We start from the raw sequence: 12,855 nt of genomic DNA on the forward strand, positions 1-12,855 counted from the left end.
CTTGATTTGGGGATACTCCGCCATTCCTCCTTGCAGATCCTCTCCAGTTATGTTAGGTTGGATGGTAAACGTTGGTGGACAGCCATTTTAAGGTCTCTCCAGAGATGCTCAATTGGGTTTAAGTCAGGGCTCTGGCTGGGCCATTCAAGAACAGTCACGGAGTTGTTGTGTTGTTGTGAAGCCACTCCTTCGTTATTTTAGCTGTGTGCTTAGGGTCATTGTCTTGTTTGAAGGTAAACTTTTAGTCCAGTCTAAGGTCCTGAGCATTCTGCCCCCCTCTGACAACACGGGGAAAGCCATAGGGAAGTCCCCATGTGTCAGGAGGGCGGGGTCACCGGGTGGCCCCATCCTCCCTTATATAAGAAGTGTCAGAAGAACCTTGTTAAAGGGGCCTTCCAGATTCCGATAAGCCCCCCGCCCGCAGACCCCCACAACCACCAGGCAAGGGTTGTGGGGATGAGGCCCTTCTCCCCATCAACATGGGGACAAGGTGCTTTGGGGACTACCCCAAAGCACCCTCCCAATGTTGAGGGCATGTGGCCTGGTACGGTTCAGGAGGGGGGGCGCTCTCTTGTCCCCCCTCTTTTCCTGCGGCCTGCCAGGTTGCGTGCTCGGATAAGGATTTTTGGGGGGACCCATTTTTTTATTTTGGCGCGGGGTTTCCCTTAATATCCATACCAGACCTGAAGGGCCTGGTATGGAATTTAGGGAGACCCCCATGCATATTTTTTTTTGTTTTTTTAATTTCGGTTCAGGGTTCCCCTGTGGGGAAATTCCATGCCGTTTTTATCAATGAACTTTTTTGTGTATTGCCGGACCGACAATTCATTATAGCCGGCGCTAGCGATAGTAGTTTTACATGACTTTTTTTCCTTTAGAAATGTAATTTCTAATGCCAACTGTTTATCTGCAGTCTTATCTATATTATCAGATAAGACTGCAGATAAACAGTTAGCCTTTGGATTCCACATTGTAATATTCCGGGAGACGATTGCCCAGCTGCCGATCTCCTGTCCATCCACAGACCACGAGCTGGGCACTGAATCGGAGTCGCCTGACCTCCCTATGTTGAACACCTGAACATCTCTTGATCCATACTCCATCGGATCCCAAGCCTGTATGACCCCTCTGTCGTATGACATTTAGGGTCTACCACAGTTGGTAAGAGTATTTATTTACCTTTTGAAGTGTTTTAACAATTGACTACAGACAAGCACTCTACTCAACTGAAGACTCCCTCATAGGAAGAATTTACTATTCACATCCCTGTGGACTTTATGTTGCTCACATTCACTGAGTTGCACACAGTTCTATGTACTCATTACAGCTCCATTCAGTCATTTGTTCACTTTGTTTTTTTTGTGTAATATTTCTCTGTTACACTTTATTTTTTAGTAGCGCCACATTGTTTTTCTTTCATTTATTGCAACCTTGTACGTTTGAAAGTTGGCAGCTTTTGTATACTTTGTTTTACTATGCAAGGTTAGCGCAGTCTTTTTCCCACTAATTTCACCCCTGGGACTTCAGACTGAGACAGCGGGACTTCAGACGGGGACACCACTACTGCAAGCTGGGCAGCAGGCACCGGTACATCAAGCTGGGCAGCAGGCACAGGCACATCAAGCTGGGCAGCAGGCACAGGCACTTCATGCTGGGCAGCAGGCAGGGTCACTTCAAACTGGGCAGCAGGCACAGGCACTTCAAGCTGGGCAGCAGGCACGGGCACTTCAAGCTGGGCAGCAGACAGGAACACATCAGACTAGGCAGCAGGCAGAGGCTCATCAGGCTGGGCAGCAGGCAGAGGCTCATCAGGCTGGGCAGCAGGCAGAGGCTCATCAGGCTGGACAGCAGACAGGAATACATCAGGCTGGGCAGCAGAGAGGGATACATCAGGCTGGGCAGTGGACAGGAATACATCAGGCTAGGCAGCAGACAGGAACACATCAGGCTGGGCAGCAGACAGAGGCACATCAGGCTGGGCAGCAGACAGAGGCACATCAGGCTGGGCAGCTGACGGAGGCTCATCAGACTGGGAAAACATCAGGCTGGGCAGCAGAGAGGGATACATCAGGCTGGGCAGTGGACAGGAACACATCAGGCTGGGCAGCGGACAGAGGCACGTCAGGCTGGGCAGCAGACGGAGGCACGTCAGGCTGGGTCAGCAGACAGAGGCACGTCATGCTGGGCAGCAGACGGAGGCACGTCAGGCTGGGCAGCAGACCGAGGCTTGTCAGGCTGGGCAGTAGACGGAGGCACGTCAGGCTGGGCAGCAGACCGAGGCTTGTCAGGCTGGGCAGCAGATGGAGGCTCGTCAGGCTGGGCAGCAGACGGAGGCTCGTCAGGCTGGGCAGCAGACGGAGGCTCGTCAGGCTGGGCAGCAGACGGAGGCTCGTCAGGCTGGGCAGCAGACGGAGGCTTGTCAGACTGGGCAGCAGACAGGAAAACATCAGGCTGGGCAGCAGACAGAGGCACATCAGGCTGAACAGCTGGCTGAACAGCTAACACTGGCAAGACAGGCTGAACAGCAGACACTGGCATAACAGGAACATCAGACTGGGGCACAGGAAGTTCAGGCAGAGACACTGGCTGGATAGCAGACAGAGGTTTGGCAGAAGGTGGGTTATCAGGTTCAGCTGGCATGCAAGCAGACTGGAGCAGGTTGGTTGGTGTGGAGGCAGGTTGGGTTACTGGCAGGATCGTGGGGGTTGGAAAGCACTTCCATTTCTTCTTTGGCTTAACTGCTGGAGATCTGTAGGTGACTGCGGGACTGTAGGAGGTGAGGCGTACTGAAGAGAATGACTGGGATATGGCAAGGAAGAGGAAACAGCGGCCAGAGGAAGTTCTTGTGGGGAAGTTGTAGGTAGCAGAGAAGAGGCAGGTGGGTTAAAGGCAGGATAAGTGCAGCGCATAAGTAGATACAGGGTATTGATATTTGGTGGGAAGCAGGGTATATTTGGCTGAAATGGAGGTTGCCATTGGCGAAGGGGAAAAAGACTCTTGGACAGGCAGGTGTCTGGCAGCAGAGATGGTTTGTTGTGGGCTAGCTGGGGCTGATTGCAAAATACCAGACCATACTAAAAGTGTTGGTTGCACAAACTGCAGGTTACATACTGCCTGTCTACAAGGGATTGTACAGAATCAATACATTCTTTTATCATCTGTTGAGAATAAGCTGTGTAATGTTCAAAAAAGTAAGGGGACTCATCCTCCAGAAGCCATACCAGTAATGTGACCTGATTAATACTGAAAGGGGAAGAAAAATCATCCTGGCCGTCTGGGATGCAGGGCAAAGCCAGCTCTGTGCAGATTTCAATTAAAGGCTGAACATCCCCAAACAGCATACAGCACTGATCAACCCAGGAGTGAGCAAAACGAATGATCTCTAGCAGCTGATCACTGGTCCAATCCTCCAGCATCTGGCGGAGATATTCACTACTTTCTGATGCCAGCAGAGCATAACGAGAATTCATTGCAGCAAGCAACCTGAACCAAGATGGTTCCTCTGTGTAGCCACTTCTGGTCATGGGATGGCCTTGGGATGGCCCTTCAGGTCTGGTATGAAAATTAAGGGGAACCCTGCGCCAAAATTGAAAAAAAAATGGCGTGGGGGTCCCCCTCAAAATCCATACCAGACCCTTCAGGTCTGGTATGGATTTTAAGGGGAACCCTGCGCCAAAATGAAAAAAAAAATGACATGGGGTCTCCCCAAAAATCCATACCAGACCCTTATCTGAGCATGCAACCTGGCAGGCCGCAGGAAAAGAGGGGGGACGAGAGAGCGCCCCCCCTCCTGAACCGTACAAGGCCACATGCCCTCAACATTGGGAGGGTGCTTTGGGGTAGCGGCCCCCCAAAGCACCTTGTCCCCATGTTGATGAGGACAAGGGCCTCATCCCCAAAACCCTTGGCCGGTGATTGCGGGGGTCTGCCAGATCCTGGCCCCCCCTGTGTGAAATGGTAATGGGGTACAAAAGTACCCCTACCATTTAACAAAAAAAGTGTCAAGAATGTAAAAAATGACAAGAGGCAGTTTTTGACAATTCCTTTATTTAAAGTCTTCTTCTCTCCATCTTCTTCCTTCCTTCCTTCCTTCCTTCCCTCCTTCCTTCCTTCCTTCCTTCCTTCCTTCCTTCCTTCCTTCCTTCCTTCCTTCCTTCCTTCCTTCCTTCCTTCCTTCCTTCCTTCCTTCCTTCCTTCCTTCCTTCCTTCCTTCCTTCCTTCCTTTTCTTCCTCCATCTTCTTCTTCCTCTGGTTCTTCCTCCGATCCTCTGCTTCATGCTCCGGTGTTCTCGTCCGGCATCTTCCTCCGCAGCGTCTTCTCCGCTTCGTTCTTGGGCCGCCTCGCATCCATGGGAGGTTCCCGCTGTGTGACACTTCTCTTCTTCTGACACTTGATAAATAACGGAGGGCAGGGCCACCCGGTTACGTAACGGGTCTGCAGTGAGATCTAGCTAAACTGTATGCAGTGGATAGATATAAGCCTGCCTGAAGTATATTAGAAACAGTACAGCAGGAATGGTCCGCAGTGAGATCTAGCTAAACTGGATACAGTGCACATATATATATATACAAAGCCGGGATGATATATAATATATACTAAATACACTGCAGCTAACTGAATCAACTGCCTGCCTGAAGTATATTAGAAACAGTACAGCAGGAATGGTCTGCAGTGAGATCTAGCTAACTGAATAAACTGCCTGCTCAAAGTAAATGAAAGACAAACTCTCTCTCTCTCTCTATCTCTCTCTCCGACAGCAACACACTACACAAGGCCGACATGCAGGCGGCCTTATATAGTGTGGGGCATGGACTTAACCCCCTGAGCCATAATTGGCCAAAGGCATCCTGCCTTTGGCCAATTATGGCTCTCTTTTCTGAAGGCACTGTGATTGGCCAAAGCATGCAGGTAATAGTGCATGCTTGGCCAATCATCAGCCAGCAATGCACTGCGATGACGCAGTGCATTATGGGGCGTGACGCGCCGCTCGAATTTGGCGCGAACGCCCCATAATGATCGAACGATAGAACAACAGATGTTCGAGTCAAACTCATGTTCGACTCGAACACGAAGCTTATCCCTATTGGTGAGGTTGAAAAAATACACAAGTCCATCAATTCCAACCTGTTTGTGTGTTTGTTTTTTTTTTTTAATATATTTTTTCAAGTTTGAACATGTGTGTGTTTTTATGTCAGTATTACATTGTATTTCCCTGTATGTAATGGTCGCTCAGGTGCCTATCTAATCCAAATTTCAAATTATCTATGCTCCCTGCTGAAACCACTGACTGTGGAAGAGAATTCCACATCCTTACCGCTCTCACAGTAAAAACCCTCTAAGCAGTTTAAGGTTAAACCACTTCTCTTCTAATTTTAGTGCCCATGTGTCTTTTTAAAATCCCTTTAGTGGAAGAGTTTTATCCCTACTGTGGGGTCACCAGTACGGTATTTGTACATTGAAATCATATGCCCTCTCAAACATCTCATCTCCAGAGAGTATAAGTTCAGTGCTTGCAGTCTTTCCCCATAGCTGAGATCCTCCAGTCCCTTAGTTAGCTTTGTTGCCCTTCTCTGGGCTCTCTCCAGTTCCAGCACATCCTTTCTGAAGATTGGTGCCCACAACTGGATGGTATACTCCAGGTGCGGCCGGACCAGAGTCTTGTAGAGTGGGAGAATTATCGTTTTATCTCTGGAGTTAATCCCCTTTTTAATGCATACTAAAATTCTGTTGGCTTTGCTTTCAGTAGCTTGACATTGTATGCCATTGCTGAGCCTGTCATCTACTAGGACCTCCAGGTCCTTTTCTATCATAGATTCCCCCGGAGGTTCACCCCCTAGTGAGTAGATTGCATTCATGTTTTTGCCACCCATATACATTATTTTACATTTTTCTACATTGAACCTCATGTGCCATGTAGTTGCCCACCCCATTAATTTGTTTAGATCTTCTTGCAAGGTTTCTACATCCTCTGGAGCAATTATTGCCCTGCTTAGCTTAGTATCTCCCACAAATACTGAGATTGAGCTGCTTATCCCATCCTCCAGGTCATTTATGAATAAATTAAATAGGATTGGTTCCAGGACAGAACCCTGGGGGATCCCACTTTCCACACCGGACCAATCCGAGTAGTCCCCATTTATCACTACCCTCTGAACAATCAATCCATGCACTCACCCTTTGATCCATGCTGACAGACCTTAGTTTGTATGGTAAACATTAAAGGGGGAACTGTATCAAATGCCTTTGCAAATTCCAGATACACCACATCTACGGGCCTTCCTTTATCTAGATGGCAGCTCACCTCCTCATAGAAGGTTAATAGATTGGTTTGGCAAGAATGATTCCTCATGAATCCATGCTGATTATTGCTAATGATACCGTTCTCGTTACAAAAAGTCAAGTTACATGATTAATTATGGTGACCAATAAAGCATGATCCAATTTGCACCAGCTGGGGGGTGGGGGGATGTCCTTTCTGATCCCCCAAAAGGCAATTGGATATTCCCTGGATCAACTTTACCTTTTTTACATATATATATATATATATATATATATATATATATATATATATATATATATATATATAGTGAATACATCTTTACCAGATTCACTATATGGACCACTTATGTATTTATACATGTTGATCATATCCCCCCTTAACCGCTTGCTGACCATCCGTCGCAGTTGTACTGCGGCAAAATGGCACAGCTGGGCAAAACAACGTTATGTAACCTTGCTTCGCCCTGTGGCCACTAGGGGGCGCTCGCGCACCACCGGAGGCGTACGCACGCCCCTCGTGCGCCCCCAGAGCCGATGCGAGTGCCGGCGGTCACGATCTCCGCTGACACACAGAGAACCGGGATCTGTGTGTGTGAACACACAGTTTCCAGTTCTCTGAGGGGAGAAGTGACAGATCGTCTGTTCATTCAGAGTATGTCATCTCCACTGCACAGTCCCCTCCCCCCTTCAGTTAGAATACAAACTAGGGAACACATTAACCACTTGATCACCCCCTGGTGTTAACCCCTTCACTGCCAGTGACATTTTTACAGTAATCAATGCATTTTTATAGCATTGATCGCTGTATTAATGCCAATGGTCCCAAAAATGTTTCAAAATTGTCTGATGTGTCTGCCATAATGTCGCAGTCCCGATAAAAATCACAGATCTCTGCCATTACTAGTAAAAAAAAATTAATAATAAAAATGCCATAAAACTATCCCCTATTTTGTAGACACTATAACTTTTGGGCAAACCCATCAATATACGTTTATTGCGATTTTTTTTTTTTTTTTTTTCTTTTTTTTTTTAACAAAAATATGTAGAAGAATACATATCGGCCTAAACTGAGGGGAAAAAAATAGTTTTTTATATATATTTTTGGGGGATATTTATTATAGCAAAAGTAAAAAATAATGCGTTTTTTTCAAAATTGGCGCTCTTTTTTTGTTTATAGTGCAAAAAATAAAAACTGCAGAGGCAATCAAATACCACCAAAAGAAAGCTCTATTTGTGGGAAAAAAAAGAAAGTCAATTTTGTTTCGGCGTACCATCGTACGACCGCGCTATTGTCAGTTAAAGTGACGCAGTGCCGAATCACAAAAAAGTGCTCTGGTCAGGAAGGGGATAAAATCTTCCGGGGCTGAAGCGGTTAATCTCCTCTTATGAAGAGAGAATAAATTCAGTTCAACAAATCTTTCCTCATAGCTGAGCTCCTCCATGCCTCTTATCAGTTTGGTTGTCCTTCTCTGCACTTTCTCCAGGTCCCCAATATCCTTTTTGTGAAGTGGTGCCCAAAACTGAACTGCATATTGCGATTGAAGTCTTGCTAATGATTTGTACATACAGTCCATAGCTCTTTTAACACAAGAAAGGACTTTGCTCGCTTTGGAAACTGCAGCCTGGCATTGCATGCTATTATTAAGCTTATGATCTACCAGAACACTCAGATCCTTCACCATTATGAATTCCCCCAGTTGTACTCCCCCCTAGTGTGTATGATGAGTGCATTTTTTTAGCCCCCAAGTGCATAACTTTACATTTATCAACATTAAACCTCATTTGCCACATAGTCGCCCATTTAACCACTTTCCACCCCCTTCCTGCCCAGGGCAATTGTCAGATTTCAGCGCTGTCGCACTTTGAATGACAATTGCATGGTCATGCAACACTGTACCCACATTATATTTTTATAAAAAAAATTTCACACAAATAGAGCTTTCTTTTGGTGGTATTTACTTACCACTTGGCTTTTATTTTTGCTACATAAGCTAAAAAAAGTTGAGAATTTTTCTGTTTCTGTTATAAAACATTTTGCAAATAATTAATATTTCTTCATAAATTTAGGCCATAATGTATACTGCTACATTTCTTTGGCAAAAAAACCCCAAATCAGTGTATATTACTTAGTTTGTAGGAAAGTAATAGAGTCCACAAACGATGGTACATTATGTACAGTATGTGCCTAATTTTCCAGGGAATTATTTTCTTCAGAGAGAAATTATGACACTGGCAACAGAGAACTATTGGCCATTAGTTGGGTTCTTGAGAAATGGTGACACAGACTTGAGGAGGCTAGGAATCCTTTTGTTGTGCATAGTGACTTGAATACATCAAAACAGCCAAGTGTTTCAATTTCAGACCAGCCTGCTGGTCTTCATTTCCTAGTCATTTCAACTTTAAGATCAGGAATAGACTTGAAGCAATCATGTTTAGGTTGTTGCTTTCTCCTGCGGCTTCCTCCCTTCTGGGAAGTTCTGGGAGCACTCTCTCTTGATTTGACTTCTTCTAAAGCACAAGGAATAGTATAGAAAAAAGTCCAGTAAACTTTCTGTACCATCTGATCTCAGATCTAAAGTTCTTCTGGAAGCCCATAATTTCAAAACTGCAGGGGATTCTGGCAATTCAAAGACTTTCTCCACCTATGATGGCCCCACCAGTATGAAGAACACGTTTAGTCCTGCTGCTATTAATCTGCCCAATGAGGAGGGACAGAGGTGGAAGAGCCGCTGATCTCAGGTATGGGGCTTAATTGAGATCGGGCTCAGGTAATGGGGGGGGGGGGGCTTGGGGGAACCTCTGCAACAGAAGGTTTTTTACCTTAATACATAGAATGCATTAAGGTAAAAAAAACTTAAGGCTTTAGAGGCCACTTTTAACTATTTTAGTTTGCTCAACATCTTCAACTGGTCAAAAATGCAGCAAAATATTCAAAAAAATATTCATGTAAACTTTTCTTTTCCTTATAATGTGAAAAATAAAGATAAATTACTATAAAGCAAATTCTTTGCTTTTAAATTGTATTACCAATAGCAGGAAAACATAAGCCATTTTAAGTGATTCTATGTTTAAGTTATCATTGCAAAATAATATTGAAAAGGGATTTTCATATTTTACAATTATGTTCAGTATTTCCTTTAACTATTTCCTTGAGATGGGATTTCAGGAGCAGAATTTCAAAGGGGGGGGGGTCATAGGGACAGGGTCGTAGGGAAAGGGAAGTTCAGGAAATCTCTCTAATGGGAACAAAGACAGCAACTAAAGCATTTCCTTTTATGAGAATGCCACCTGGTTTCATACAAAGAAGTGAGAGTAAATCTATCTATTGGGTCGCAAAATCAATAAAACATCATTACAGGTTCCAACACACCCACATCGCTAACTAAAATTAAAATTTGTGGCTGGAGCTAGGCTTGAAGGACTTCTTTATGGTTTTTGATCATTCTTTGCAAACTGACATACTTGAATTGAAAGAGACAGTAATTACTGTACAGCTCTATTAAGCAGGAGGCTCAACCTGAATATATAATGAGCAAATATACTTTATAATCCTAAACTAATATTAACATTATTACTAACTGTAATGAATCATATATTTAAACTTCTACATGCAAGATAAGTGTATTTACATTAGCATGATAATAAAAATATATATATATATTTAAAGCTATGAGATAATCCAATACAAAGAATAGATGTTAATGCACCACTCCTCCGGCGTGGGCTCTTAAAAATCATTGTGTACTGAAGTAGATGAATATGAAATTTTGTGAAAGCCGAAAGACATTGGTGCCGATTTACTAAAGCTAATGAACAAGTAGGAATCAATTACTGCAGTAGGCTTGTATCATGGGTGCAGTGTCTGCACCCATGATGTAAAATACACACAGTGCAGTTCAACAGAAATTTGCCATATGCATCGAACACCCATACAATTGCTTACAACCCATACAGTTGCTTTAACACTTTGTGTTTCTTTGAGTAGTACAATGAATTATGTACGTCACGATTTTAATTACAAGTTATTTAAAAAAAATATATTATGACTAGCTAGTTTAGCAATGAAATGCACATGTGCAAAGCTAAGGAACATGTGAAAATACAATCTTTGCAAAGCTCTCAAAAGAGAAAAGGCAGCCTATGCACAGGTACAGTATTTATCAGTGATCGCTTCTCGGCCTTTTGGCTAAGATCAAGTGTAGTATCTGTTCTTATCAGATCGCTTCTTGGCCTTTTGGCTAAGATCAAGTGTAGTATCGACTTTAGCCCTTAGGGGTGTCTCTGCTTTACAGCTAGGGCGCTGAGAACCACTTGCATCTATCCAAGCCAATTGGTCCTTGTGGGGTACCCTCTGCTCGGCCTGGTAGGATCGTTGATTAAATTCAGCTTCACCTACTTGCTGCTATTGGGTTAGAGGCTTAGCCCCCACAGGGAACGAGATTGCGGTCTTGACTCCTCCCCCACTCCACATTACTACCTCCGGGCAGTAGATGCTAGAGCCTTTGTAAAGGCTACGAAAAGAGCGAAGATGTCGAGGAACCAGAAGGAAGCTGCCTAAGAACACCTGAAGCGACATCCAATTCCTCGACGATGGGGAAGAGCGACAAGAAGACCAGCACGGAGAAGACGAACCTCATTCCAGCCACTTCCTCCGAGCCCGGGAATGCCGCTGCCTCCACCTCTACCCCGGCCGGCACCAGCCGACCAGGACCAGCCAAGCCAGACCAGCCTGCAGACGGGCTCCCAGCACTGGAGCCTTGGATGAAGAAGACGGTCATGCTGCAGCTGAGGGAGGTGGATGGAAGAGTCCCTGACATGACCCCAGAGATCTTCGGAAAGAAGATGATTCTGGAACAGGGGTTCAGCAAAGTGGAGATGCTTTCTGTGCAGGCCTTCACAAGAGGTATATTCTTTATAACTTTTGTGTCATTTCAGGTCTGCAGAAGATACTGGGAGATGATGAAGACCAGTGGCCCTGAATCCCCTTTCCGGAAGTTCACTGCGAACTGCCCCATAACACGGGATGAAAAGCGGGTGACGGTGGCCATGAGGAACCCCCATATCAGGAAAGGACATAGCCAGCTACCTCCAGAGGTTCTGCACCGTGGTAAAGGACCCGATCTAAATCCTCAATGTCAACAGCTTCTGGATAGGTAAGTGGTCTGTGCTCTGCAAACTGAGGAAAGACCCTTTGGGGGACATCCAGCACCTGCAGCCTTTCTTCTACCTGGGATCATCCGTAGGAATCCTTTTCTACCCCAGCATACCCGACAACTGTAACAGGTGTGGGCAGCCGGGACACATAGGTAAGGATTGTACAGAGCTTGCTTGCCGGTTCTGTAGGGTTACAGGCCATGAGACCAAGGACTGTCCGAGGTCCAAAGCCTGCAACCTTTGCGGATTGGCAGAGCATGTCTTCAGACACTGCCCCCAGAGGACCCGGACCTACGCTGGAGCCCTGATCCAGGGTAAGCCATCTTCCAGCATCGGGAGGAAGCTGCCAGGAAAACCAAAGAATTAAAAGGAACCTCGAAAGGCCACAGGTAAGTCCACTCCTGCCCCCCCTGCCCCTGCCCCACCCCCTGACCCAGCCCCACCCCCTACCTCCAGCACACCCCCACCCACCCCCTCTGTGCCGGAGGAGCCCCTTCCCCACCCTCCCGCCTCCCTCCACCCCCACCAGTGGCCCAACAGGAATCCATAGCCGGAAACGGAAACCAGAAAGCCCAACAGCTTAGGAACCCGCCACCTCCACCAAACGGCCCAACGGGGCCCAGTTTGACAGCGACGGACTAGAGCAAGTAGTGGAGGACCTAGAGTCTGCAGGAGAGGAGTAGGAAGAGGAGGAGATCATGGTCAAAGCCGAGCATGACCTCCCCCAACGTCAACATCAACCAGCAGATGATGGAGGCTGACCTCGAGGAGCTGGGCCTGGCCCAGACCACAGGACAGGCAGAAGACGCAACGGAAGAGCCACCCTCCCTCCGGGGAGGTAAGTTCGGAGCCTGGTTAACTAGACCCTCATACCCTTTTTCATTATGGCTAAGATCTCAATCTTTTCCATTAATGTGAGGAGTATCAAGGATATATCTAGAAGGCAAGCGGTTCTGACCTTTCTTTCTAGTCAGCAGAGTGATGTCTACATGCTCCAGGAGTGCACCCTTCCTCCCTTGAGGTGGTACACTCATCTGTCCTCTCAGTGGACCCTTGGTCCCTCCTACTGGTCCGGGGGTGGCGATTGTAAGTCGGCAGGGGTAGCCATTCTGGTCAGGGGTGGGTGCTTCACTTTTCACTCTATCCATGAGCTAGTCTGCGGCCATCTTTTGGTCATAGACAGCTCGTGGGTGGAAGAGCCAGTTAGGCTCATCAATGTGTACGCCCCCCCCAGACAAGAATGCGCGGCTGGAACTTTTCCAGACCCTGCGGACCCAACTCGTCACCACCAGAACAGTAGTGATCGGCGGTGATTTTAACTGTCCGATCGGGGAGGATGGGCGCAGCTCCAGCATATACGCAAAACTTGATGCTACTTCTAGGCTGCTCAAGGAGATGATCTCAGAGGCCTCCTTGCAGGA

The 12,855-nt window shown here is 46.4% G+C and overlaps 2 pseudogenes; both read left to right on the forward strand.

Moving 5' to 3' along the window:
- The first annotated feature begins 10,446 nt into the window (after positions 1–10,446).
- On the forward strand, positions 10,447–10,551 carry LOC141146407 (U2 spliceosomal RNA; annotated as a pseudogene).
- A 319-nt stretch (positions 10,552–10,870) lies between these two features.
- On the forward strand, positions 10,871–11,801 carry LOC141145999 (uncharacterized; annotated as a pseudogene).
- The last annotated feature ends 1,054 nt before the right edge of the window (positions 11,802–12,855 follow it).

Source organism: Aquarana catesbeiana, linkage group LG05 (genome assembly GCF_042186555.1).
Source record: "Aquarana catesbeiana isolate 2022-GZ linkage group LG05, ASM4218655v1, whole genome shotgun sequence".
Classification (NCBI taxonomy): domain Eukaryota; kingdom Metazoa; phylum Chordata; class Amphibia; order Anura; family Ranidae; genus Aquarana; species Aquarana catesbeiana.